Genomic DNA, 26,348 nt, shown 5'->3' on the forward strand with positions numbered 1-26,348 from the left:
CACAAAATGTTCCCCTCATTCATTTGTTATTAAGTCCAGCTGTTTTCTTATTTAACCTTGATCTTTGCTCAGCTCCAGAAGGTCTGCATTTGAGAGTGTTTATTATGAATTGTTATTTCACTGTGTGAAGTTGTTATTTCATCATTCTTATTATTACTGCTGAGCAGCATGACTCCTGAGAGGCACTAAAAAACTGTCAGAAGTGGGATTTGAACCCACGCCTCCATGGGAGACTGCGACCTGAACGCAGCGCCTTAGACCGCTCGGCCATCCTGACTACAGCACAGTAACTGGTATCGGGTTAAAGTGTATGCGGTAAAAGTAGAAATATGAACAACGCTCTAAAATCACCACAGAGACCAGAACAACTATGCACGATACTGACTTGCACTTTCAATAGTCATTTGTTTTTATAAATTAAAAAGTCCAGTCATTGATTTAACCTCAATATGGCCTTCAATGGGAAAGAGTAGTAAATCGTCATTGAATGAGCGCTAAACTGGCATCAGAATATGGCCATTCTGATATAAATGATAAAATTCCTCAGATAAGACTGAAAAAGTGTCTGGAAATATCAGCAACCATCAGGGTAAGAGTGACAACAGGTCCACATGGGGGAAATCCTTACAAATGGCTTAATGGTCATTTCAACGCAATCGTGTTATTATTTATTTTTAGGGTTTAACAAGGCAGCTCACCTGTGACTTGACATTAGATGCGGCGACTTTGATTACCCTGCAGACGATATTTTTGTTCTTCCCGCCAATACAATCCACTGACAACGACCGACGAGTTCTGCGTTCCGAGATTATTTTTGTTATTTGCCTGTTTGGGGCCCGCCTGTGAAATTGCGCGATTCTTGCAATTCTCTTTCAGCCTCTCATCAACTAGCTGTTTTTGCAGAATATTACAAATACGATAGTTATTCACTACTCATATTAACTAGGTGTCATTTACGTTACCTTAAGTCATTTATTTTTCAACTGGATTTTACAAAGGTGCATGACATGCAGGCGCTAAAAAGTTGTCAGGAGGGGGTTTCAAACCATGCCTATAGGGGAGTCTGCGACCTGAATGACTTAATGGTTATTTTCAATGCAATCAAGTTTTTTCTTTTTCTTTTAGGGTTTAACAAGGTTTCTCACCTGTTACCTGTGGCTTGACTTTAGATGTGGCCAGTTCGATTACCCTGCAGACTATAAGAGTGTCTTCAGAATATGGCCAATTTGACATGAATTTAAAAATGCCTCAGATAGGACCAAAAAAGTGTCTGGAGCTTCCCGTCAGGGTAAGAGTGACAACAGGTTTCCACATGTCAAAATGGGGGAAATCTTAGCAAATGGCTTCATGGTTATTCATGAGAATCGTGTTGTTGTATTGTTGAGTGTATCATGGGATCTCACCTGAAATCTGTGGCTTGACTACAAACCTGTAACCTATGCTACTGTGGCCTATAGAGCTAGAAGGCTGGATAACCAGGTGTGTAAAGGTGTGAAGTGGGATAGATGGCCTGCAGTCCTATCCCAAATGGACAACTAATCCCTATGTACTTGCGGAGATCTGAGAGGATGCGATTGGTATAAGAAACACGACTAAACTTCAACCTCCGGAGGGTCAAAAAAATGCATTTTCGTTGTCGGCAGGATTTGAACCTGCGCAGGAAGATCCTAATGGATTTCTAGTCCATCGCCTTAACCACTCGGCCACGACAACGTTGACAGAAGAAAACAGCTTGTTAGGAGTGAATGGGCCAACAGGCATAGCCTACAGAAAGTGAAATTTAACAACTGAAAGATAATGCAGTAACTCATTATAATGCAATAACACAAAATGTTCCCCTCATTCATTTGTTATTAAGTCCAGCTGTTTTCTTATTTAACCTTGATCTTTGCTCAGCTCCAGAAGGTCTGCATTTGAGAGTGTTTATTATGAATTGTTATTTCACTGTGTGAAGTTGTTATTTCATCATTCTTATTATTACTGCTGAGCAGCATGACTCCTGAGAGGCACTAAAAAACTGTCAGAAGTGGGATTTGAACCCACGCCTCCATGGGAGACTGCGACCTGAACGCAGCGCCTTAGACCGCTCGGCCATCCTGACTACAGCACAGTAACTGGGTATCGGTTTAAAGTGTATGCGGTAAAAGTAGAAATATGAACAACGCTCTAAAATCACCACAGAGACCAGAACAACTATGCACGATACTGACTTGCACTTTCAATAGTCATTTGTTTTTATAAATTAAAAAGTCCAGTCATTGATTTAACCTCAATATGGCCTTCAATGGGAAAGAGTAGTAAATCGTCATTGAATGAGCGCTAAACTGGCATCAGAATATGGCCATTCTGATATAAATGATAAAATTCCTCAGATAAGACTGAAAAAGTGTCTGGAAATATCAGCAACCATCAGGGTAAGAGTGACAACAGGTCCACATGGGGGAATCCTTACAAATGGCTTAATGGGTCATTTCAACGCAATCGTGTTATTATTTATTTTTAGGGTTTAACAAGGCAGCTCACCTGTGACTTGACATTAGATGCGGCGACTTTGATTACCCTGCAGACGATATTTTTGTTCTTCCCGCCAATACAATCCACTGACAACGACCGACGAGTTCTGCGTTCCGAGATTATTTTTGTTATTTGCCTGTTTGGGGCCCGCCTGTGAAATTGCGCGATTCTTGCAATTCTCTTTCAGCCTCTCATCAACTAGCTGTTTTTGCAGAATATTAAAATACGATAGTTATTCACTACTCATATTAACTAGGTGTCATTTACGTTACCTTAAGTCATTTATTTTTCAACTGGATTTTACAAAGGTGCATGACATGCAGGCGCTAAAAAATTGTCAGGAGGGGTTTCAAACCATGCCTATAGGGGAGTCTGCGACCTGAATGACTTAATGGTTATTTTCAATGCAATCAAGTTTTTTCTTTTTCTTTTAGGGTTTAACAAGGTTTCTCACCTGTTACCTGTGGCTTGACTTTAGATGTGGCCAGTTCGATTACCCTGCAGACTAAGAGTGTCTTCAGAATATGGCCAATTTGACATGAATTTAAAAATGCCTCAGATAGGACCAAAAAGTGTCTGGAGCTTCCCGTCAGGGTAAGAGTGACAACAGGTTTCCACATGTCAAAATGGGGGAAATCTTAGCAAATGGCTTCATGGTTATTCATGAGAATCGTGTTGTTGTATTGTTGAGTGTATCATGGGATCTCACCTGAAATCTGTGGCTTGACTACAAACCTGTAACCTATGCTACTGTGGCCTATAGAGCTAGAAGGCTGGATAACCAGGTGTGTAAAGGTGTGAAGTGGGATAGATGGCCTGCAGTCCTATCCCAAATGGACAACTAATCCCTATGTACTTGCGGAGATCTGAGAGGATGCGATTGGTATAAGAAACACGACTAAACTTCAACCTCCGGAGGGGTCAAAAAAGCATTTTCGTTGTCGGCAGGATTTGAACCTGCGCAGGAAGATCCTAATGGATTTCTAGTCCATCGCCTTAACCACTCGGCCACGACAACGTTGACAGAAGAAAACAGGCTTGTTAGGAGTGAATGGGCCAACAGGCATAGCCTACAGAAAGTGAAATTTAACAACTGAAAGATAATGCAGTAACTCATTATAATGCAATAACACAAAATGTTCCCCTCATTCATTTGTTATTAAGTCCAGCTGTTTTCTTATTTAACCTTGATCTTTGCTCAGCTCCAGAAGGTCTGCATTTGAGAGTGTTTATTATGAATTGTTATTTCACTGTGTGAAGTTGTTATTTCATCATTCTTATTATTACTGCTGAGCAGCATGACTCCTGAGAGGCACTAAAAAACTGTCAGAAGTGGGATTTGAACCCACGCCTCCATGGGAGACTGCGACCTGAACGCAGCGCCTTAGACCGCTCGGCCATCCTGACTACAGCACAGTAACTGGGTATCGGTTAAAGTGTATGCGGTAAAAGTAGAAATATGAACAACGCTCTAAAATCACCACAGAGACCAGAACAACTATGCACGATACTGACTTGCACTTTCAATAGTCATTTGTTTTTATAAATTAAAAAGTCCAGTCATTGATTTAACCTCAATATGGCCTTCAATGGGAAAGAGTAGTAAATCGCCATTGAATGAGCGCTAAACTGGCATCAGAATATGGCCATTCTGATATAAATGATAAAATTCCTCAGATAAGACTGAAAAAGTGTCTGGAAATATCAGCAACCATCAGGGTAAGAGTGACAAGGTCCACATGGGGGAAATCCTTACAAATGGCTTAATGGTCATTTCAACGCAATCGTGTTATTATTTATTTTTAGGGTTTAACAAGGCAGCTCACCTGTGACTTGACATTAGATGCGGCGACTTTGATTACCCTGCAGACGATATTTTTGTTCTTCCCGCCAATACAATCCACTGACAACGACCGACGAGTTCTGCGTTCCGAGATTATTTTTGTTATTTGCCTGTTTGGGGCCCGCCTGTGAAATTGCGCGATTCTTGCAATTCTCTTTCAGCCTCTCATCAACTAGCTGTTTTTGCAGAATATTAAAAATACGATAGTTATTCACTACTCATATTAACTAGGTGTCATTTACGTTACCTTAAGTCATTTATTTTTCAACTGGATTTTACAAAGGTGCATGACATGCAGGCGCTAAAAATTGTCAGGAGGGGGTTTCAAACCATGCCTATAGGGGAGTCTGCGACCTGAATGACTTAATGGTTATTTTCAATGCAATCAAGTTTTTTCTTTTTCTTTTAGGGTTTAACAAGGTTTCTCACCTGTTACCTGTGGCTTGACTTTAGATGTGGCCAGTTCGATTACCCTGCAGACTAAAGTGTCTTCAGAATATGGCCAATTTGACATGAATTTAAAAATGCCTCAGATAGGACCAAAAAAGTGTCTGGAGCTTCCCGTCAGGGTAAGAGTGACAACAGGTTTCCACATGTCAAAATGGGGGAAATCTTAGCAAATGGCTTCATGGTTATTCATGAGAATCGTGTTGTTGTATTGTTGAGTGTATCATGGGATCTCACCTGAAATCTGTGGCTTGACTACAAACCTGTAACCTATGCTACTGTGGCCTATAGAGCTAGAAGGCTGGATAACCAGGTGTGTAAAGGTGTGAAGTGGGATAGATGGCCTGCAGTCCTATCCCAAATGGACAAATAATCCCTATGTACTTGCGGAGATCTGAGAGGATGCGATTGGTATAAGAAACACGACTAAACTTCAACCTCCGGAGGGTCAAAAAAATGCATTTTCGTTGTCGGCAGGATTTGAACCTGCGCAGGAAGATCCTAATGGATTTCTAGTCCATCGCCTTAACCACTCGGCCACGACAACGTTGACAGAAGAAAACAGGCTTGTTAGGAGTGAATGGGCCAACAGGCATAGCCTACAGAAAGTGAAATTTAACAACTGAAAGATAATGCAGTAACTCATTATAATGCAATAACACAAAATGTTCCCCTCATTCATTTGTTATTAAGTCCAGCTGTTTTCTTATTTAACCTTGATCTTTGCTCAGCTCCAGAAGGTCTGCATTTGAGAGTGTTTATTATGAATTGTTATTTCACTGTGTGAAGTTGTTATTTCATCATTCTTATTATTACTGCTGAGCAGCATGACTCCTGAGAGGCACTAAAAAACTGTCAGAAGTGGGATTTGAACCCACGCCTCCATGGGAGACTGCGACCTGAACGCAGCGCCTTAGACCGCTCGGCCATCCTGACTACAGCACAGTAACTGGGTATCGGGTTAAAGTGTATGCGGTAAAAGTAGAAATATGAACAACGCTCTAAAATCACCACAGAGACCAGAACAACTATGCACGATACTGACTTGCACTTTCAATAGTCATTTGTTTTTATAAATTAAAAAGTCCAGTCATTGATTTAACCTCAATATGGCCTTCAATGGGAAAGAGTAGTAAATCGCCATTGAATGAGCGCTAAACTGGCATCAGAATATGGCCATTCTGATATAAATGATAAAATTCCTCAGATAAGACTGAAAAAGTGTCTGGAAATATCAGCAACCATCAGGGTAAGAGTGACAACAGGTCCACATGGGGGAAATCCTTACAAATGGCTTAATGGGTCATTTCAACGCAATCGTGTTATTATTTTTTTTTAGGGTTTAACAAGGCAGCTCACCTGTGACTTGACATTAGATGGCGACTTCGATTACCCTGCAGACGATATTTTTGTTCTTCCCGCCAATACAATCCACTGACAACGACCGACGAGTTCTGCGTTCCGAGATTATTTTTGTTATTTGCCTGTTTGGGGCCCGCCTGTGAAATTGCGCGATTCTTGCAATTCTCTTTCAGCCTCTCATCAACTAGCTGTTTTTGCAGAATATTAAAATACGATAGTTATTCACTACTCATATTAACTAGGTGTCATTTACGTTACCTTAAGTCATTTATTTTTCAACTGGATTTTACAAAGGTGCATGACATGCAGGCGCTAAAAAGTTGTCAGGAGGGGGTTTCAAACCATGCCTATAGGGGAGTCTGCGACCTGAATGACTTAATGGTTATTTTCAATGCAATCAAGTTTTTTCTTTTCTTTTAGGGTTTAACAAGGTTTCTCACCTGTTACCTGTGGCTTGACTTTAGATGTGGCCAGTTCGATTACCCTGCAGACTATAAGAGTGTCTTCAGAATATGGCCAATTTGACATGAATTTAAAAATGCCTCAGATAGGACCAAAAAAGTGTCTGGAGCTTCCCGTCAGGGTAAGAGTGACAACAGGTTTCCACATGTCAAATGGGGGAAATCTTAGCAAATGGCTTCATGGTTATTCATGAGAATCGTGTTGTTGTATTGTTGAGTGTATCATGGGATCTCTCCTGAAATCTGTGGCTTGACTACAAACCTGTAACCTATGCTACTGTGGCCTATAGAGCTAGAAGGCTGGATAACCAGGTGTGTAAAGGTGTGAAGTGGGATAGATGGCCTGCAGTCCTATCCCAAATGGACAACTAATCCCTATGTACTTGCGGAGATCTGAGAGGATGCGATTGGTATAAGAAACACGACTAAACTTCAACCTCCGGAGGGGTCAAAAAAATGCATTTTCGTTGTCGGCAGGATTTGAACCTGCGCAGGAAGATCCTAATGGATTTTTAGTCCATCGCCTTAACCACTCTGCACGACAACGTTGACAGAAGAAAAACAGGCTTGTTAGGAGTGAATGGGCCAACAGGCATAGCCTACAGAAAGTGAAATTTAACAACTGAAAGATAATGCAGTAACTCATTATAATGCAATAACACAAAATGTTCCCCTCATTCATTTGTTATTAAGTCCAGCTGTTTTCTTATTTAACCTTGATCTTTGCTCAGCTCCAGAAGGTCTGCATTTGAGAGTGTTTATTATGAATTGCTATTTCACTGTGTGAAGTTGTTATTTCATCATTCTTATTATTACTGCTGAGCAGCATGACTCCTGAGAGGCACTAAAAAACTGTCAGAAGTGGGATTTGAACCCACGCCTCCATGGGAGACTGCGACCTGAACGCAGCGCCTTAGACCGCTCGGCCATCCTGACTACAGCACAGTAACTGGGTATCGGGTTAAAGTGTATGCGGTAAAAGTAGAAATATGAACAACGCTCTAAAATCACCACAGAGACCAAGAACAACTATGCACGATACTGACTTGCACTTTCAATAGTCATTTGTTTTTATAAATTAAAAAGTCCAGTCATTGATTTAACCTCAATATGGCCTTCAATGGGAAAGAGTAGTAAATCGCCATTGAATGAGCGCTAAACTGGCATCAGAATATGGCCATTCTGATATAAATGATAAAATTCCTCAGATAAGACTGAAAAAGTGTCTGGAAATATCAGCAACCATCAGGGTAAGAGTGACAACAGGTCCACATGGGGGAAATCCTTACAAATGTCTTAATGGGTCATTTCAACACAATCGTGTTATTATTTATTTTTAGGGTTTAACAAGGCAGCTCACCTGTGACTTGACATTAGATGTGGCGACTTCGATTACCCTGCAGACGATATTTTTGTTCTTCCCGCCAATACAATCCACTCACAACGACCGACGAGTTCTGCGTTCCGAGATTATTTTTGTTATTTGCCTGTTTGGGGCCCGCCTGTGAAATTGCGCGATTCTTGCAATTCTCTTTCAGCCTCTCATCAACTAGCTGTTTTTTGCAGAATATTAAAAATATGATAGTTATTCACTACTCATATTAACTAGGTGTCATTTACGTTACTTAAGTCATTTATTTTTCAACTGGATTTTACAAAGGTGCATGACATGCAGGCGCTAAAAAATTGTCAGGAGGGGGTTTCAAACCATGCCTATAGGGGAGTCTGCGACCTGAATGACTTAATGGTTATTGTCAATGCAATCAAGTTTTTTCTTTTTCTTTTAGGGTTTAACAAGGTTTCTCACCTGTTACCTGTGGCTTGACTTTAGATGTGGCCAGTTCGATTACCCTGCAGACTATAAGAGTGTCTTCAGAATATGGCCAATTTGACATGAATTTAAAAATGCCTCAGATAGGACCAAAAAAGTGTCTGGAGCTTCCGTCAGGGTAAGAGTGACAACAGGTTTCCACATGTCAAATGGGGGAAATCTTAGCAAATGGCTTCATGGTTATTCATGAGAATCGTGTTGTTGTATTGTTGAGTGTATCATGGGATCTCTCCTGAAATCTGTGGCTTGACTACAAACCTGTAACCTATGCTACTGTGGCCTATAGAGCTAGAAGGCTGGATAACCAGGTGTGTAAAGGTGTGAAGTGGGATAGATGGCCTGCAGTCCTATCCCAAATGGACAACTAATCCCTATGTACTTGCGGAGATCTGAGAGGATGCGATTGGTATAAGAAACACGACTAAAACTTCAACCTCCGGAGGGGTCAAAAAAATGCATTTTCGTTGTCGGCAGGATTTGAACCTGCGCAGGAAGATCCTAATGGATTTTTAGTCCATCGCCTTAACCACTCTGCCACGACAACGTTGACAGAAGAAAACAGGCTTGTTAGGAGTGAATGGGCCAACAGGCATAGCCTACAGAAAGTGAAATTTAACAACTGAAAGATAATGCAGTAACTCATTATAATGCAATAACACAAAATGTTCCCCTCATTCATTTGTTATTAAGTCCAGCTGTTTTCTTATTTAACCTTGATCTTTGCTCAGCTCCAGAAGGTCTGCATTGAGAGTGTTTATTATGAATTGCTATTTCACTGTGTGAAGTTGTTATTTCATCATTCTTATTATTACTGCTGAGCAGCATGACTCCTGAGAGGCACTAAAAAAACTGTCAGAAGTGGGATTTGAACCCACGCCCTCCATGGGAGACTGCGACCTGAACGCAGCGCCTTAGACCGCTCGGCCATCCTGACTACAGCACAGTAACTGGGTATCGGGTTAAAGTGTATGCGGTAAAAGTAGAAATATGAACAACGCTCTAAAATCACCACAGAGACCAGAACAACTATGCACGATACTGACTTGCACTTTCAATAGTCATTTGTTTTTATAAATTAAAAAGTCCAGTCATTGATTTAACCTCAATATGGCCTTCAATGGGAAAGAGTAGTAAATCGTCATTGAATGAGCGCTAAACTGGCATCAGAATATGGCCATTCTGATATAAATGATAAAATTCCTCAGATAAGACTGAAAAAGTGTCTGGAAATATCAGCAACCATCAGGGTAAGAGTGACAACAGGTCCACATGGGGGAAATCCTTACAAATGGCTTAATGGGTCATTTCAACGCAATCGTGTTATTATTTATTTTTAGGGTTTAACAAGGCAGCTCACCTGTGACTTGACATTAGATGCGGCGACTTCGATTACCCTGCAGACGATATTTTTGTTCTTCCCGCCAATACAATCCACTGACAACGACCGACGAGTTCTGCGTTCCGAGATTATTTTTGTTATTTGCCTGTTTGGGGCCCGCCTGTGAAATTGCGCGATTCTTGCAATTCTCTTTCAGCCTCTCATCAACTAGCTGTTTTTGCAGAATATTAAAAATACGATAGTTATTCACTACTCATATTAACTAGGTGTCATTTACTTTACCTTAAGTCATTATTTTTCAACTGGATTTTACAAAGGTGCATGACATGCAGGCGCTAAAAAGTTGTCAGGAGGGGGTTTCAAACCATGCCTATAGGGGAGCTGTGACCTGAATGACTTAATGGTTATTTTCAATGCAATCAAGTTTTTTCTTTTTCTTTTAGGGTTTAACAAGGTTTCTCACCTGTTACCTGTGGCTTGACTTTAGATGTGGCCAGTTCGATTACCCTGCAGACTATAAGAGTGTCTTCAGAATATGGCCAATTTGACATGAATTTAAAAATGCCTCAGATAGGACCAAAAAAGTGTCTGGAGCTTCCCGTCAGGGTAAGAGTGACAACAGGTTTCCACATGTCAAAATGGGGTAATCTTAGCAAATGGCTTAATGGTTATTCATGAGAATCGTGTTGTTGTATTGTTGAGTGTATCATGGGATCTCACCTGAAATCTGTGGCTTGACTACAAACCTGTAACCTATGCAACTGTGGCCTATAGAGCTAGAAGGCTGGATAACCAGGTGTGTAAAGGTGTGAAGTGGGATAGATGGCCTGCAGTCCTACCCCAAATGGACAACTAATCCCTATGTACTTGCGGAGATCTGAGAGGATGCGATTGGTATAAGAAACACGACTAAACCTCAACCTCCGGAGGGGTCAAAAAAATGCATTTTCTTTGTAGGCAGGACTTGAACCTACACAGGAAGATCCTAATGGATTTCTAGTCCATCACCTTAACCACTCGGCCACTACAACATTGACAGAAGGAAACAGGCTTGTTAGGAGTGAATGGGCCAACAGGCATAGCCTACAGAAAGTGAAATTTAACAACTGAAAGATAATGCAGTAACTCATTATAATGCAATAACACAAAATGTTCCCCTCATTCATTTGTTATTAAGTCCAGCTGTTTTCTTATTTAACCTTGATCTTTGCTCAGCTCCAGAAGGTCTGCATTTGAGAGTGTTTATTATGAATTGCTATTTCACTGTGTGAAGTTGTTATTTCATCATTCTTATTATTACTGCTGAGCAGCATGACTCCTGAGAGGCACTAAAAAACTGTCAGAAGTGGGATTTGAACCCACGCCTCCATAGGAGACTGCGACCTGAACGCAGCGCCTTAGACCGCTCGGCCATCCTGACTACAGCACAGTAACTGGGTATCGGGTTAAAGTGTATGCGGTAAAAGTAGAAATATGAACAACGCTCTAAAATCACCACAGAGACCAGAACAACTATGCACGATACTGACTTGCACTTTCAATAGTCATTTGTTTTTATAAATTAAAAAGTCCAGTCATTGATTTAACCTCAATATGGCCTTCAATGGGAAAGAGTAGTAAATCGTCATTGAATGAGCGCTAAACTGGCATCAGAATATGGCCATTCTGATATTAATGATAAAATTCCTCAGATAAGACTGAAAAAGTGTCTGGAAATATCAGCAACCATCAGGGTAAGAGTGACAACAGGTCCACATGGGGGAAATCCTTACAAATGGCTTAATGGGTCATTTCAACGCAATCGTGTTATTATTTATTTTTAGGGTTTAACAAGGCAGCTCACCTGTGACTTGACATTAGATGCGGCGACTTCGATTACCCTGCAGACGATATTTTTGTTCTTCCCGCCAATACAATCCACTGACAACGACCGACGAGTTCTGCGTTCCGAGATTATTTTTGTTATTTGCCTGTTTGGGGCCCGCCTGTGAAATTGCGCGATTCTTGCAATTCTCTTTCAGCCTCTCATCAACTAGCTGTTTTTGCAGAATATTAAAAATACGATAGTTATTCACTACTCATATTAACTAGGTGTCATTTACTTTACCTTAAGTCATTTATTTTTCAACTGGATTTTACAAAGGTGCATGACATGCAGGCGCTAAAAAGTTGTCAGGAGGGGGTTTCAAACCATGCCTATAGGGGAGCTGTGACCTGAATGACTTAATGGTTATTTTCAATGCAATCAAGTTTTTTCTTTTTCTTTTAGGGTTTAACAAGGTTTCTCACCTGTTACCTGTGGCTTGACTTTAGATGTGGCCAGTTCGATTACCCTGCAGACTATAAGAGTGTCTTCAGAATATGGCCAATTTGACATGAATTTAAAAATGCCTCAGATAGGACCAAAAAAGTGTCTGGAGCTTCCCGTCAGGGTAAGAGTGACAACAGGTTTCCACATGTCAAAATGGGGTAATCTTAGCAAATGGCTTAATGGTTATTCATGAGAATCGTGTTGTTGTATTGTTGAGTGTATCATGGGATCTCACCTGAAATCTGTGGCTTGACTACAAACCTGTAACCTATGCAACTGTGGCCTATAGAGCTAGAAGGCTGGATAACCAGGTGTGTAAAGGTGTGAAGTGGGATAGATGGCCTGCAGTCCTACCCCAAATGGACAACTAATCCCTATGTACTTGCGGAGATCTGAGAGGATGCGATTGGTATAAGAAACACGACTAAACCTCAACCTCCGGAGGGGTCAAAAAAATGCATTTTCTTTGTAGGCAGGATTTGAACCTACACAGGAAGATCCTAATGGATTTCTAGTCCATCACCTTAACCACTCGGCCACGACAACATTGACAGAAGGAAACAGGCTTGTTAGGAGTGAATGGGCCAACAGGCATAGCCTACAGAAAGTGAAATTTAACAACTGAAAGATAATGCAGTAACTCATTATAATGCAATAACACAAAATGTTCCCCTCATTCATTTGTTATTAAGTCCAGCTGTTTTCTTATTTAACCTTGATCTTTGCTCAGCTCCAGTAGGTCTGCATTTGAGAGTGTTTATTATGAATTGTTATTTCACTGTGTGAAGTTGTTATTTCATCATTCTTATTATTACTGCTGAGCAGCATGACTCCTGAGAGGCACTAAAAAACTGTCAGAAGTGGGATTTGAACCCACGCCTCCATGGGAGACTGCGACCTGAACGCAGCGCCTTAGACCGCTCGGCCATCCTGACTACAGCACAGTAACTGGGTATCGGGTTAAAGTGTATGCGGTAAAAGTAGAAATATGAACAACGCTCTAAAATCACCACAGAGACCAGAACAACTATGCACGATACTGACTTGCACTTTCAATAGTCATTTGTTTTTATAAATTAAAAAGTCCAGTCATTGATTTAACCTCAATATGGCCTTCAATGGGAAAGAGTAGTAAATCGCCATTGAATGAGCGCTAAACTGGCATCAGAATATGGCCATTCTGATATAAATGATAAAATTCCTCAGATAAGACTGAAAAAGTGTCTGGAAATATCAGCAACCATCAGGGTAAGAGTGACAACAGGTCCACATGGGGGAAATCCTTACAAATGGCTTAATGGGTCATTTCAACGCAATCGTGTTATTATTTATTTTTAGGGTTTAACAAGGCAGCTGACCTGTGACTTGACATTAGATGCGGCGACTTCGATTACCCTGCAGACAATATTTTTGTTCTTCCCGCCAATACAATCCACTGACAACGACCGACGAGTTCTGCGTTCCGAGGTTATTTTTGTTATTTGCCTGTTTGGGGCCAACCTGTGAAATTGCGCGATTCTTGCAATTCTCTTTCAGCCTCTCATCAACTAGCTGTTTTTGCAGAATATTAAAAATACGATAGTTATTCACTACTCATATTAACTAGGTGTCATTTACGTTACCTTAAGTCATTTATTTTTCAACTGGATTTTACAAAGGTGCATGACATGCAGGCGCTAAAAAGTTGTCAGGAGGGGGTTTCAAACCATGCCTATAGGGGAGTCTGCGACCTGAATGACTTAATGGTTATTTTCAATGCAATCAAGTTTTTTCTTTTTCTTTTAGGGTTTAACAAGGTTTCTCACCTGTTACCTGTGGCTTGACTTTAGATGTGGCCAGTTCGATTACCCTGCAGACTATAAGAGTGTCTTCAGAATATGGCCAATTTGACATGAATTTAAAAATGCCTCAGATAGGACCAAAAAAGTGTCTGGAGCTTCCCGTCAGGGTAAGAGTGACAACAGGTTTCCACATGTCAAAATGGGGTAATCTTAGCAAATGGCTTAATGGTTATTCATGAGAATCGTGTTGTTGTATTGTTGAGTGTATCATGGGATCTCACCTGAAATCTGTGGCTTGACTACAAACCTGTAACCTATGCAACTGTGGCCTATAGAGCTAGAAGGCTGGATAACCAGGTGTGTAAAGGTGTGAAGTGGGATAGATGGCCTGCAGTCCTACCCCAAATGGACAACTAATCCCTATGTACTTGCGGAGATCTGAGAGGATGCGATTGGTATAAGAAACACGACTAAACCTCAACCTCCGGAGGGGTCAAAAAACTGCATTTTCTTTGTAGGCAGGATTTGAACCTACACAGGAAGATCCTAATGGATTTCTAGTCCATCACCTTAACCACTCGGCCACGACAACATTGACAGAAGGAAACAGGCTTGTTAGGAGTGAATGGGCAAACAGGCATAGCCTACAGAAAGTGAAATTTAACAACTGAAAGATAATGCAGTAACTCATTATAATGCAATAACACAAAATGTTCCCCTCATTCATTTGTTATTAAGTCCATCTGTTTTCTTATTTAACCTTGATCTTTGCTCAGCTCCAGTAGGTCTGCATTTGAGAGTGTTTATTATGAATTGTTATTTCACTGTGTGAAGTTGTTATTTCATCATTCTTATTATTACTGCTGAGCAGCATGACTCCTGAGAGGCACTAAAAAACTGTCAGAAGTGGGATGTGAACCCACGCCTCCATGGGAGACTGCGACCTGAACGCAGCGCCTTCGACCGCTCGGCCATCCTGACTACAGCACAGTCACTGGGTATCGGGTTAAAGTGTATGCGGTAAAAGTAGAAATATGAACAACGCTCTAAAATCACCACAGAGACCAGAACAACTATGCACGATACTGACTTGCACTTTCAATAGTCATTTGTTTTTATAAATTAAAAAGTCCAGTCATTGATTTAACCTCAATATGGCCTTCAATAGGAAAGAGTAGTAAATCGTCATTGAATGAGCGCTAAACTGGCATCAGAATATGGCCATTCTGATATAAATGATACAATTCCTCAGATAAGACTGAAAAAGTGTCTGGAAATATCAGCAACCATCAGGGTAAGAGTGACAACAGGTCCACATTGGGGAAATCCTTACAAATGGCTTAATGAGTCATTTCAACGCAATCGTGTTATTATTTATTTTTAGGGTTTAACAAGGCAGCTCACCTGTGACTTGACATTAGATGCGGCGACTTTGATTACCCTGCAGACGATATTTTTGGTCTTCCCGCCAATACAATCCACTGACAACGACCGACGAGTTCTGCGTTCCAAGATTATTTTTGTTATTTGCCTGTTTGGGGCCCGCCTGTGAAATTGCGCGATTCTTGCAATTCTCTTTCAGCCTCTCATCAACTAGCTGTTTTTGCAGAATATTAAAAATACGATAGTTATTCACTACTCATATTAACTAGGTGTCATTTACGTTACCTTAAGTCATTTATTTTTCAACTGGATTTTACAAAGGTGCATGACATGCAGGCGCTAAAAAGTTGTCAGGAGGGGGTTTCAAACCATGCCTATAGGGGAGTCTGCGACCTGAATGACTTAATGGTTATTTTCAATGCAATCGAGTTTTTTCTTTTTCTTTTAGGGTTTAACAAGGTTTCTCACCTGTTACCTGTGGCTTGACTTTAGATGTGGCCAGTTCGATTACCCTGCAGCCTAAGAGTGTCTTCAGAATATGGCCAATTTGACATGAATTTAAAAATGCCTCAGTTAGGACCAAAAAAGTGTCTGGAGCTTCCCGTCAGGGTAAGAGTGACAACAGGTTTCCACATGTCAAAATGGGGGAAATCTTAGCAAATGGCTTCATGGTTATTCATGAGAATCGTGTTGTTGTATTGTTGAGTGTATCATGGGATCTCACCTGAAATCTGTGGCTTGACTACAAACCTGTAACCTATGCTACTGTGGCCTATAGAGCTAGAAGGCTGGATAACCAGGTGTGTAAAGGTGTGAAGTGGGATAGATGGCCTGCAGTCCTATCCCAAATGGACAACTAATCCCTATGTACTTGCGGAGATCTGAGAGGATGCGATTGGTATAAGAAACACGACTAAACTTCAACCTCCGGAGGGGTCAAAAAAATACATTTTCGTTGTCGGCAGGATTTGAACCTGCGCAGGAAGATCCTAATGGATTTCTAGTCCATCGCCTTAACCACTCGGCCACGACAACGTTGACAGAAGAAAGCAAGCTTGTTAGGAGTGAATGGGCCAACAGGCATAGCCTACAGAAAGTGAAATTTAACAACTGAAAGATAATGCAGTAACTCATTATAATGCAATAACACAAAATGTTCCCCTCATTCATTTGTTATTAAGTCCAGCTGTTTTCTAATTTAACCTTGATCTTTGCTCAGCTCCAGAAGGTCTGCATTTGAGAGTGTTTATTATGAATTGTTATTTCACTGTGTGAAGTTGTTATTTCATCATTCTTATTATTACTGCTGAGCAGCATGACTCCTGAGAGGCACTAAAAAACTGTCAGAAGTGGGATTTGAACCCACGCCTCCATGGGAGACTGAGACCTGAACGCAGCGCCTTAGACCGCTCGGCCATCCTGACTACAGCACAGTAACTGGGTATCGGGTTAAAGTGTATGCGGTAAAAGTAGAAATATGAACAACGCTCTAAAATCACCACAGAGACCAGAACAAATATGCACGATACTGACTTGCACTTTCAATAGTCATTTGTTTTTATAAATTAAAAAGTCCAGTCATTGATTTAACCTCAATATGGCCTTCAATGGGAAAGAGTAGTAAATCGTCATTGAATGAGCGCTAAACTGGCATCAGAATATGGCCATTCTGATATAAATGATAAAATTCCTCAGATAAGACTGAAAAAGTGTCTGGAAATATCAGCAACCATCAGGGTAAGAGTGACAACAGGTCCACATGGGGGAAATCCTTACAAATGGCTTAATGAGTCATTTCAACGCAATCGTGTTATTATTTATTTTTAGGGTTTAACAAGGCAGCTCACCTGTGACTTGACATTAGATGCGGCGACTTTGATTACCCTGCAGACGATATTTTTGTTCTTCCCGCCAATACAATCCACTGACAACGACCGTCGAGTTCTGCGTTCCGAGATTATTTTTGTTATTTGCCTGTTTGGGGCCCGCCTGTGAAATTGCGCGATTCTTGCAATTCTCTTTCAGCCTCTCATCAACTAGCTGTTTTTGCAGAATATTAAAAATACGATAGTTATTCACTACTCATATTAACTAGGTGTCATTTACGTTACCTTAAGTCATTTATTTTTCAACTGGATTTTACAAAGGTGCATGACATGCAGGCGCTAAAAAATTGTCAGGAGGGGGTTTCAAACCATGCCTATAGGGGAGTCTGCGACCTGAATGACTTAATGGTTATTTTCAATGCAATCAAGTTTTTCTTTTTCTTTTAGGGTTTAACAAGGTTTCTCACCTGTTACCTGTGGCTTGACTTTAGATGTGGCCAGTTCGATTACCCTGCAGCCTAAGAGTGTCTTCAGAATATGGCCAATTTGACATGAATTTAAAAATGCCTCAGATAGGACCAAAAAAGTGTCTGGAGCTTCCCGTCAGGGTAAGAGTGACAACAGGTTTCCACATGTCAAAATGGGGGAAATCTTAGCAAATGGCTTCATGGTTATTCATGAGAATCGTGTTGTTGTATTGTTGAGTGTATCATGGGATCTCACCTGAAATCTGTGGCTTGACTACAAACCTGTAACCTATGCTACTGTGGCCTATAGAGCTAGAAAGCTGGATAACCAGGTGTGTAAAGGTGTGAAGCTTGGCTTGCAGTCCTATCCCAAATGGACAACTAATCCCTATGTACTTGCGGAGATCTGAGAGGATGCGATTGGTATAAGAAACACGACTAAACTTCAACCTCCGGAGGGGTCAAAAAAATGCATTTTCATTGTCGGCAGGATTTGAACCTGCGCTGGAAGATCCTAATGCATTTCTAGTCCATCGCCTTAACCACTCAGCCACGACAACGTCGACAGAAGAAAACAGGCTTGTTAGGAGTGTATGGGCCAACAGGCATAGCCTACAGAAAGTGAAATTTAACAACTGAAAGATAATGCAGTAACTCATTACAATGCAATAACACAAAATGTTCCCCTCATTCATTTGTGATTAAGTCCAGCTGTTTTCTTATTTAACCTTGATCTTTGCTCAGCTCCAGAAGGTCTGCATTTGAGAGTGTTTATTATGAATTGTTATTTCACTGTGTGAAGTTGTTATTTCATCATTCTTATTATTACTGCTGAGCAGCATGACTCCTGAGAGGCACTAAAAAACTGTCAGAAGTGGGATTTGAACCCACGCCTCCATAGGAGACTGCGACCTAAACGCAGCGCCTTAGACCGCTCGGCCATCCTGACTACAGCACAGTAACTGGGTATCGGGTTAAAGTGTATGCGGTAAAAGTAGAAATATGAACAACGCTCTAAAATCACCACAGAGACCAGAACAACTATGCACGATACTGACTTGCACTTTCAATAGTCATTTGTTTTTATAAATTAAAAAGTCCAGTCATTGATTTAACCTCAATATGGCCTTCAATGGGAAAGAGTAGTAAATCGTCATTGAATGAGCGCTAAACTGGCATCAGAATATGGCCATTCTGATATAAATGATAAAATTCCTCAGATAAGACTGAAAAAGTGTCTGGAAATATCAGCAACCATCAGGGTAAGAGTGACAACAGGTCCACATGGGGGAAATCCTTACAAATGGCTTAATGAGTCATTTCAACGCAATCGTGTTATTATTTATTTTTAGGGTTTAACAAGGCAGCTCACCTGTGACTTGACATTAGATGCGGCGACTTTGATTACCCTGCAGACGATATTTTTGTTCTTCCCGCCAATACAATCCACTGACAACGACCGACGAGTTCTGCGTTCCAAGATTATTTTTGTTATTTGCCTGTTTGGGGCCCGCCTGTGAAATTGCGCGATTCTTGCAATTCTCTTTCAGCCTCTCATCAACTAGCTGTTTTTGCAGAATATTAAAAATACGATAGTTATTCACTACTCATATTAACTAGGTGTCATTTACGTTACCTTAAGTCATTTATTTTTCAACTGGATTTTACAAAGGTGCATGACATGCAGGCGCTAAAAAGTTGTCAGGAGGGGGTTTCAAACCATGCCTATAGGGGAGTCTGCGACCTGAATGACTTAATGGTTATTTTCAATGCAATCAAGTTTTTTCTTTTTCTTTTAGGGTTTAACAAGGTTTCTCACCTGTTACCTGTGGCTTGACTTTAGATGTGGCCAGTTCGATTACCCTGCAGCCTAAGAGTGTCTTCAGAATATGGCCAATTTGACATGAATTTAAAAATGCCTCAGTTAGGACCAAAAAAGTGTCTGGAGCTTCCCGTCAGGGTAAGAGTGACAACAGGTTTCCACATGTCAAAATGGGGGAAATCTTAGCAAATGGCTTCATGGTTATTCATGAGAATCGTGTTGTTGTATTGTTGAGTGTATCATGGGATCTCACCTGAAATCTGTGGCTTGACTACAAACCTGTAACCTATGCTACTGTGGCCTATAGAGCTAGAAGGCTGGATAACCAGGTGTGTAAAGGTGTGAAGTGGTATAGATGGCCTGCAGTCCTATCCCAAATGGACAACTAATCCCTATGTACTTGCGGAGATCTGAGAGGATGCGATTGGTATAAGAAACACGACTAAACTTCAACCTCCGGAGGGGTCAAAAAAATGCATTTTCGTTGTCGGCAGGATTTGAACCTGCGCAGGAAGATCCTAATGGATTTCTAGTCCATCGCCTTAACCACTCGGCCACGACAACGTTGACAGATGAAAACAGGCTTGTTAGGAGTGAATGGGCCAACAGGCATAGCCTACAGAAAGTGAAATTTAACAACTGAAAGATAATGCAGTAACTCATTATAATGCAATAACACAAAATGTTCCCCTCATTCATTTGTTATTAAGTCCAGCTGTTTTCTTATTTAACCTTGATCTTTGCTCAGCTCCAGAAGGTCTGCATTTGAGAGTGTTTATTATGAATTGTTATTTCACTGTGTGAACTAAAAAACTGTCAGAAGTGGGATTTGAACCCACGCCTCCATGGGAGACTGCAACCTGAACGCAGCGCCTTAGACCGCTCGGCCATCCTGACTACAGCACAGTAACTGGGTATCGGGTTAAAGTGTATGCGGTAAAAGTAGAAATATGAACAACGCTCTAAAATCACCACAGAGACCAGAACAACAATGCACGATACTGACTTGCACTTTCAATAGTCATTTGTTTTTATAAATTAAAAAGTCCAGTCATTGATTTAACCTCAATATGGCCATCAATGGGAAAGAGTAGTAAATCGTCATTGAATGAGCGCTAAACTGGCATCAGAATATGGCCATTCTGATATAAATGATAAAATTCCTCAGATAAGACTGAAAAAGTGTCTGGAAATATCAGCAACCATCAGGGTAAGAGTGAAAACAGGTCCACATGGTGGAAATCCTTACAAATGGCTTAATGGGTCATTTCAACGCAATCGTGTTATTATTTATTTTTAGGGTTTAACAAGGCAGCTCACCTGTGACTTGACATTAGATGCGGCGACTTCGATTACCCTGCAGACGATATTTTTGTTCTTCCCGCCAATACAATCCACTGACAACGACCGACGAGTTCTGCGTTCCGAGGTTATTTTTGTTATTTGCCTGTTTGGGGCCCGCCTGTGAAATTGCGCGATTCTTGCAATTCTCTTTCAGCCTCTCATCAACTAGCTGTTTTTGCAGAATATTAAAAATACGATAGTTATTCACTACTCATATTAACTAGGTGTCATTTACGTTACCTTAAGTCATTTATTTTTCAACTGGATTTTACAAAGGTGCATGACATGCAGGCGCTAAAAAGTTGTCAGGAGGGGGTTTCAAACCATGCCTATAGGGGAGTCTGCGACCTGAATGACTTAATGGTTATTTTCAATGCAATCAAGTTTTTTCTTTTTCTTTTAGGGTTTAACAAGGTTTCTCACCTGTTACCTGTGGCTTGACTTTAGATGTGGCCAGTTCGATTACCCAGCAGCCTAAGAGTGTCTTCAGAATATGGCTAATTTGACATTTATTTAAAAATGCCTCAGTTAGGACCAAAAAAGTGTCTGGAGCTTCCCGTCAGGGTAAGAGTGACAACAAGTTTCCACATGTCAAAATGGGGGAAATCTTAGCAAATGGCTTCATGGTTATTCATGAGAATCGTGTTGTTGTATTGTTGAGTGTATCATGGGATCTCACCTGAAATCTGTGGCTTGACTACAAACCTGTAACCTATGCTACTGTGGCCTATAGAGCTAGAAGGCTGGATAACCAGGTGTGTAAAGGTGTGAAGTGGGACAGATGGCCTGCAGTCCTATCCCAAATGGACAACTAATCCATATGTACTTGCGGAGATCTGAGAGGATGCGATTGGTATAAGAAACACGACTAAACTTCAACCTCCGGAGGGGTCAAAAAAATGCATTTTCGTTGTCGGCAGGATTTGAACCTACGCAGGAAGATCCTAATGGATTTCTAGTCCATCGCCTTAACCACTCGGCCACGACAACGTTGACAGAAGAAAACAGGCTTGTTAGGAGTGAATGGGCCAACAGGCATAGCCTACAGAAAGTGAAATTTAACAACTGAAAGATAATGCAGTAACTCATTATAATGCAATAACACAAAATGTTCCCCTCATTCATTTGTTATTAAGTCCAGCTGTTTTCTTATTTAACCTTGATCTTTGCTCAGCTCCAGAAGGTCTGCATTTGAGAGTGTTTATTATGAATTGTTATTTCACTGTGTGAACTAAAAAACTGTCAGAAGTGGGATTTGAACCCACGCCTCCATGGGAGACTGCAACCTGAACGCAGCGCCTTAGACCGCTCGGCCATCCTGACTACAGCACAGTAACTGGGTATCGGGTTAAAGTGTATGCGGTAAAAGTAGAAATATGAACAACGCTCTAAAATCACCACAGAGACCAGAACAACAATGCACGATACTGACTTGCACTTTCAATAGTCATTTGTTTTTATAAATTAAAAAGTCCAGTCATTGATTTAACCTCAATATGGCCATCAATGGGAAAGAGTAGTAAATCGTCATTGAATGAGCGCTAAACTGGCATCAGAATATGGCCATTCTGATATAAATGATAAAATTCCTCAGATAAGACTGAAAAAGTGTCTGGAAATATCAGCAACCATCAGGGTAAGAGTGAAAACAGGTCCACATGGGGGAAATCCTTACAAATGGCTTAATGGGTCATTTCAACGCAATCGTGTTATTATTTATTTTTAGGGTTTAACAAGGCAGCTCACCTGTGACTTGACATTAGATGCGGCGACTTCGATTACCCTGCAGACGATATTTTTGTTCTTCCCGCCAATACAATCCACTGACAACGACCGACGAGTTCTGCGTTCCGAGGTTATTTTTGTTATTTGCCTGTTTGGGGCCCGCCTGTGAAATTGCGCGATTCTTGCAATTCTCTTTCAGCCTCTCATCAACTAGCTGTTTTTGCAGAATATTAAAAATACGATAGTTATTCACTACTCATATTAACTAGGTGTCATTTACGTTACCTTAAGTCATTTATTTTTCAACTGGATTTTACAAAGGTGCATGACATGCAGGCGCTAAAAAGTTGTCAGGAGGGGGTTTCAAACCATGCCTATAGGGGAGTCTGCGACCTGAATGACTTAATGGTTATTTTCAATGCAATCAAGTTTTTTATTTTTCTTTTAGGGTTTAACAAGGTTTCTCACCTGTTACCTGTGGCTTGACTTTAGATGTGGCCAGTTCGATTACCCTGCAGCCTAAGAGTGTCTTCAGAATATGGCCAATTTGACATTAATTTAAAAATGCCTCAGTTAGGACCAAAAAAGTGTCTGGAGCTTCCCGTCAGGGTAAGAGTGACAACAAGTTTCCACATGTCAAAATGGGGGAAATCTTAGCAAATGGCTTCATGGTTATTCATGAGAATCGTGTTGTTGTATTGTTGAGTGTATCATGGGATCTCACCTGAAATCTGTGGCTTGACTACAAACCTGTAACCTATGCTACTGTGGCCTATAGAGCTAGAAGGCTGGATAACCAGGTGTGTAAAGGTGTGAAGTGGGACAGATGGCCTGCAGTCCTATCCCAAATGGACAACTAATCCATATGTACTTGCGGAGATCTGAGAGGATGCGATTGGTATAAGAAACACGACTAAACTTCAACCTCCGGAGGGGTCAAAAAAATGCATTTTCGTTGTCGGCAGGATTTGAACCTGCGCAGAAAGATCCTAATGGATTTCTAGTCCATCGCCTTAACCACTCGGCCACGACAACATTGACAGATGAAAACAGGCTTGTTAGGAGTGAATGGGCCAACAGGCATAGCCTACAGAAAGTGAAATTTAACAACTGAAAGATAATGCAGTAACTCATTATAATGCAATAACACAAAATGTTCCCCTCATTCATTTGTTATTAAGTCCAGCTGTTTTCTTATTTAACCTTGATCTTTGCTCAGCTCCAGAAGGTCTGCATTTGAGAGTGTTTATTATGAATTGTTATTTCACTGTGTGAACTAAAAAACTGTCAGAAGTGGGATTTGAACCCACGCCTCCATGGGAGACTGCAACCTGAACGCAGCGCCTTAGACCGCTCGGCCATCCTGACTACAGCACAGTAACTGGGTATCGGGTTAAAGTGTATGCGGTAAAAGTAGAAATATGAACAACGCTCTAAAATCACCACAGAGACCAGAACAACAATGCACGATACTGACTTGCACTTTCAATAGTCATTTGTTTTTATAAATTAAAAAGTCCAGTCATTGATTTAACCTCAATATGGCCTTCAATGGGAAAGAGTAGTAAATCGTCATTGAATGAGCGCTAAACTGGCATCAGAATATGGCCATTCTGATATAAATGATAAAATTCCTCAGATAAGACTGAAAAAGTGTCTGGAAATATCAGCAACCATCAGGGTAAGAGTGAAAACAGGTCCACATGGGGGAAATCCTTACAAATGGCTTAATGGGTCATTTCAACGCAATCGTGTTATTATTTATTTTTAGGGTTTAACAAGGCAGCTCACCTGTGACTTGACATTAGATGCGGCGACTTCGATTACCCTGCAGACAATATTTTTGTTCTTCCCGCCAATACAATCCACTGACAACGACCGACGAGTTCTGCGTTCCGAGATTATTTTTGTTATTTGCCTGTTTGGGGCCCGCCTGTGAAATTGCGCGATTCTTGCAATTCTCTTTCAGCCTCTCATCAACTAGCTGTTTTTGCAGAATATTAAAAATACGATAGTTATTCACTACTCATATTAACTAGGTGTCATTTACGTTACCTTAAGTCATTTATTTTTCAACTGGATTTTACAAAGGTGCATGACATGCAGGCGCTAAAAAGTTGTCAGGAGGGGGTTTCAAACCATGCCTATAGGGGAGTCTGCGACCTGAATGACTTAATGGTTATTTTCAATGCAATCAAGTTTTTTCTTTTTCTTTTAGGGTTTAACAAGGTTTCTCACCTGTTACCTGTGGCTTGACTTTAGATGTGGCCAGTTCGATTACCCTGCAGCCTAAGAGTGTCTTCAGAATATGGCCAATTTGACATTAATTTAAAAATGCCTCAGTTAGGACCAAAAAAGTGTCTGGAGCTTCCCGTCAGGGTAAGAGTGACAACAGGTTTCCACATGTCAAAATGGGGGAAATCTTAGCAAATGGCTTCATGGTTATTCATGAGAATCGTGTTGTTGTATTGTTGAGTGTATCATGGGATCTCACCTGAAATCTGTGGCTTGACTACAAACCTGTAACCTATGCTACTGTGGCCTATAGAGCTAGAAGGCTGGATAACCAGGTGTGTAAAGGTGTGAAGTGGGACAGATGGCCTGCAGTCCTATCCCAAATGGACAACTAATCCATATGTACTTGCGGAGATCTGAGAGGATGCGATTGGTATAAGAAACACGACTAAACTTCAACCTCCGGAGGGGTCAAAAAAATGCATTTTCGTTGTCGGCAGGATTTGAACCTACGCAGGAAGATCCTAATGGATTTCTAGTCCATCGCCTTAACCACTCGGCCACGACAACGTTGACAGAAGAAAACAGGCTTGTTAGGAGTGAATGGGCCAACAGGCATAGCCTACAGAAAGTGAAATTTAACAACTGAAAGATAATGCAGTAACTCATTATAATGCAATAACACAAAATGTTCCCCTCATTCATTTGTTATTAAGTCCAGCTGTTTTCTTATTTAACCTTGATCTTTGCTCAGCTCCAGAAGGTCTGCATTTGAGAGTGTTTATTATGAATTGTTATTTCACTGTGTGAAGTTGTTATTTCATCATTCTTATTATTACTGATGAGCAGCATGACTCCTGAGAGGCACTAAAAAAATGTCAGAAGTGGGATTTGAACCCACGCCTCCATGGGAGACTGCGACCTGAACGCAGCGCCTTAGACCGCTCGGCCATCCTGACTACAGCACAGTAACTGGGTATCGGGTTAAAGTGTATGCGGTAAAAGTAGAAATATGAACAACGCTCTAAAATCACCACAGAGACCAGAACAACTATGCACGATACTGACTTGCACTTTCAATAGTCATTTGTTTTTATAAATTAAAAAGTCCAGTCATTGATTTAACCTCAATATGGCCTTCAATGGGAAAGAGTAGTAAATCGTCATTGAATGAGCGCTAAACTGGCATCAGAATATGGCCATTCTGATATAAATGATAAAATTCCTCAGATAAGACTGAAAAAGTGTCTGGAAATATCAGCAACCATCAGGGTAAGAGTGACAACAGGTCCACATGGGGGAAATCCTTACAAATGGCTTAATGAGTCATTTCAACGCAATCGTGTTATTATTTATTTTTAGGGTTTAACAAGGCAGCTCACCTGTGACTTGACATTAGATGCGGCGACTTTGATTACCCTGCAGACAATATTTTTGTTCTTCCCGCCAATACAATCCACTGACAACGACCGACGAGTTCTGCGTTCCGAGATCATTTTAGTTATTTGCCTGTTTGGGGCCCGCCTGTGAAATTGCGCGATTCTTGCAATTCTCTTTCAGCCTCTCATCAACTAGCTGTTTTTGCAGAATATTAAAAATACGATAGTTATTCACTACTCATATTAACTAGGTGTCATTTACGTTACCTTAAGTCATT

The 26,348-nt window shown here is 40.9% G+C and overlaps 19 non-coding genes across 19 annotated transcripts; all 19 read right to left on the reverse strand.

Moving 5' to 3' along the window:
• Nucleotides 1-194: 194 nt before the first annotated feature.
• On the reverse strand, nucleotides 195-277 carry trnal-cag. Its single transcript has one exon. It is a non-coding gene; the product is annotated as a tRNA-Leu (tRNA).
• A 1,354-nt stretch (nucleotides 278-1,631) lies between these two features.
• trnas-aga lies at nucleotides 1,632-1,713 on the reverse strand. The gene has a single exon. It is a non-coding gene; the product is annotated as a tRNA-Ser (tRNA).
• A 305-nt stretch (nucleotides 1,714-2,018) lies between these two features.
• trnal-cag lies at nucleotides 2,019-2,101 on the reverse strand. Its single transcript has one exon. It is a non-coding gene; the product is annotated as a tRNA-Leu (tRNA).
• A 1,349-nt stretch (nucleotides 2,102-3,450) lies between these two features.
• Nucleotides 3,451-3,532, reverse strand: trnas-aga. Its single transcript has one exon. It is a non-coding gene; the product is annotated as a tRNA-Ser (tRNA).
• A 306-nt stretch (nucleotides 3,533-3,838) lies between these two features.
• Nucleotides 3,839-3,921, reverse strand: trnal-cag. The gene has a single exon. It is a non-coding gene; the product is annotated as a tRNA-Leu (tRNA).
• A 1,348-nt stretch (nucleotides 3,922-5,269) lies between these two features.
• trnas-aga lies at nucleotides 5,270-5,351 on the reverse strand. Its single transcript has one exon. It is a non-coding gene; the product is annotated as a tRNA-Ser (tRNA).
• A 306-nt stretch (nucleotides 5,352-5,657) lies between these two features.
• On the reverse strand, nucleotides 5,658-5,740 carry trnal-cag. Its single transcript has one exon. It is a non-coding gene; the product is annotated as a tRNA-Leu (tRNA).
• A 1,352-nt stretch (nucleotides 5,741-7,092) lies between these two features.
• Nucleotides 7,093-7,173, reverse strand: trnaf-aaa. The gene has a single exon. It is a non-coding gene; the product is annotated as a tRNA-Phe (tRNA).
• Nucleotides 7,174-7,480: 307 nt separating this feature from the next.
• Nucleotides 7,481-7,563, reverse strand: trnal-cag. Its single transcript has one exon. It is a non-coding gene; the product is annotated as a tRNA-Leu (tRNA).
• Nucleotides 7,564-8,920: 1,357 nt separating this feature from the next.
• On the reverse strand, nucleotides 8,921-9,002 carry trnaf-aaa. Its single transcript has one exon. It is a non-coding gene; the product is annotated as a tRNA-Phe (tRNA).
• Nucleotides 9,003-9,308: 306 nt separating this feature from the next.
• On the reverse strand, nucleotides 9,309-9,392 carry trnal-cag. Its single transcript has one exon. It is a non-coding gene; the product is annotated as a tRNA-Leu (tRNA).
• A 1,742-nt stretch (nucleotides 9,393-11,134) lies between these two features.
• Nucleotides 11,135-11,217, reverse strand: trnal-cag. The gene has a single exon. It is a non-coding gene; the product is annotated as a tRNA-Leu (tRNA).
• Nucleotides 11,218-12,960: 1,743 nt separating this feature from the next.
• Nucleotides 12,961-13,043, reverse strand: trnal-cag. Its single transcript has one exon. It is a non-coding gene; the product is annotated as a tRNA-Leu (tRNA).
• Nucleotides 13,044-16,225: 3,182 nt separating this feature from the next.
• Nucleotides 16,226-16,307, reverse strand: trnas-aga. Its single transcript has one exon. It is a non-coding gene; the product is annotated as a tRNA-Ser (tRNA).
• A 2,124-nt stretch (nucleotides 16,308-18,431) lies between these two features.
• trnal-uag lies at nucleotides 18,432-18,514 on the reverse strand. The gene has a single exon. It is a non-coding gene; the product is annotated as a tRNA-Leu (tRNA).
• A 1,355-nt stretch (nucleotides 18,515-19,869) lies between these two features.
• On the reverse strand, nucleotides 19,870-19,951 carry trnas-aga. The gene has a single exon. It is a non-coding gene; the product is annotated as a tRNA-Ser (tRNA).
• Nucleotides 19,952-21,639: 1,688 nt separating this feature from the next.
• trnas-aga lies at nucleotides 21,640-21,721 on the reverse strand. The gene has a single exon. It is a non-coding gene; the product is annotated as a tRNA-Ser (tRNA).
• Nucleotides 21,722-25,179: 3,458 nt separating this feature from the next.
• On the reverse strand, nucleotides 25,180-25,261 carry trnas-aga. Its single transcript has one exon. It is a non-coding gene; the product is annotated as a tRNA-Ser (tRNA).
• Nucleotides 25,262-25,567: 306 nt separating this feature from the next.
• On the reverse strand, nucleotides 25,568-25,650 carry trnal-cag. Its single transcript has one exon. It is a non-coding gene; the product is annotated as a tRNA-Leu (tRNA).
• Nucleotides 25,651-26,348: the final 698 nt, after the last annotated feature.

The sequence above is a fragment of the Oncorhynchus mykiss genome, unplaced genomic scaffold (genome assembly GCF_013265735.2).
Source record: "Oncorhynchus mykiss isolate Arlee unplaced genomic scaffold, USDA_OmykA_1.1 un_scaffold_626, whole genome shotgun sequence".
NCBI lineage: Eukaryota > Metazoa > Chordata > Actinopteri > Salmoniformes > Salmonidae > Oncorhynchus > Oncorhynchus mykiss.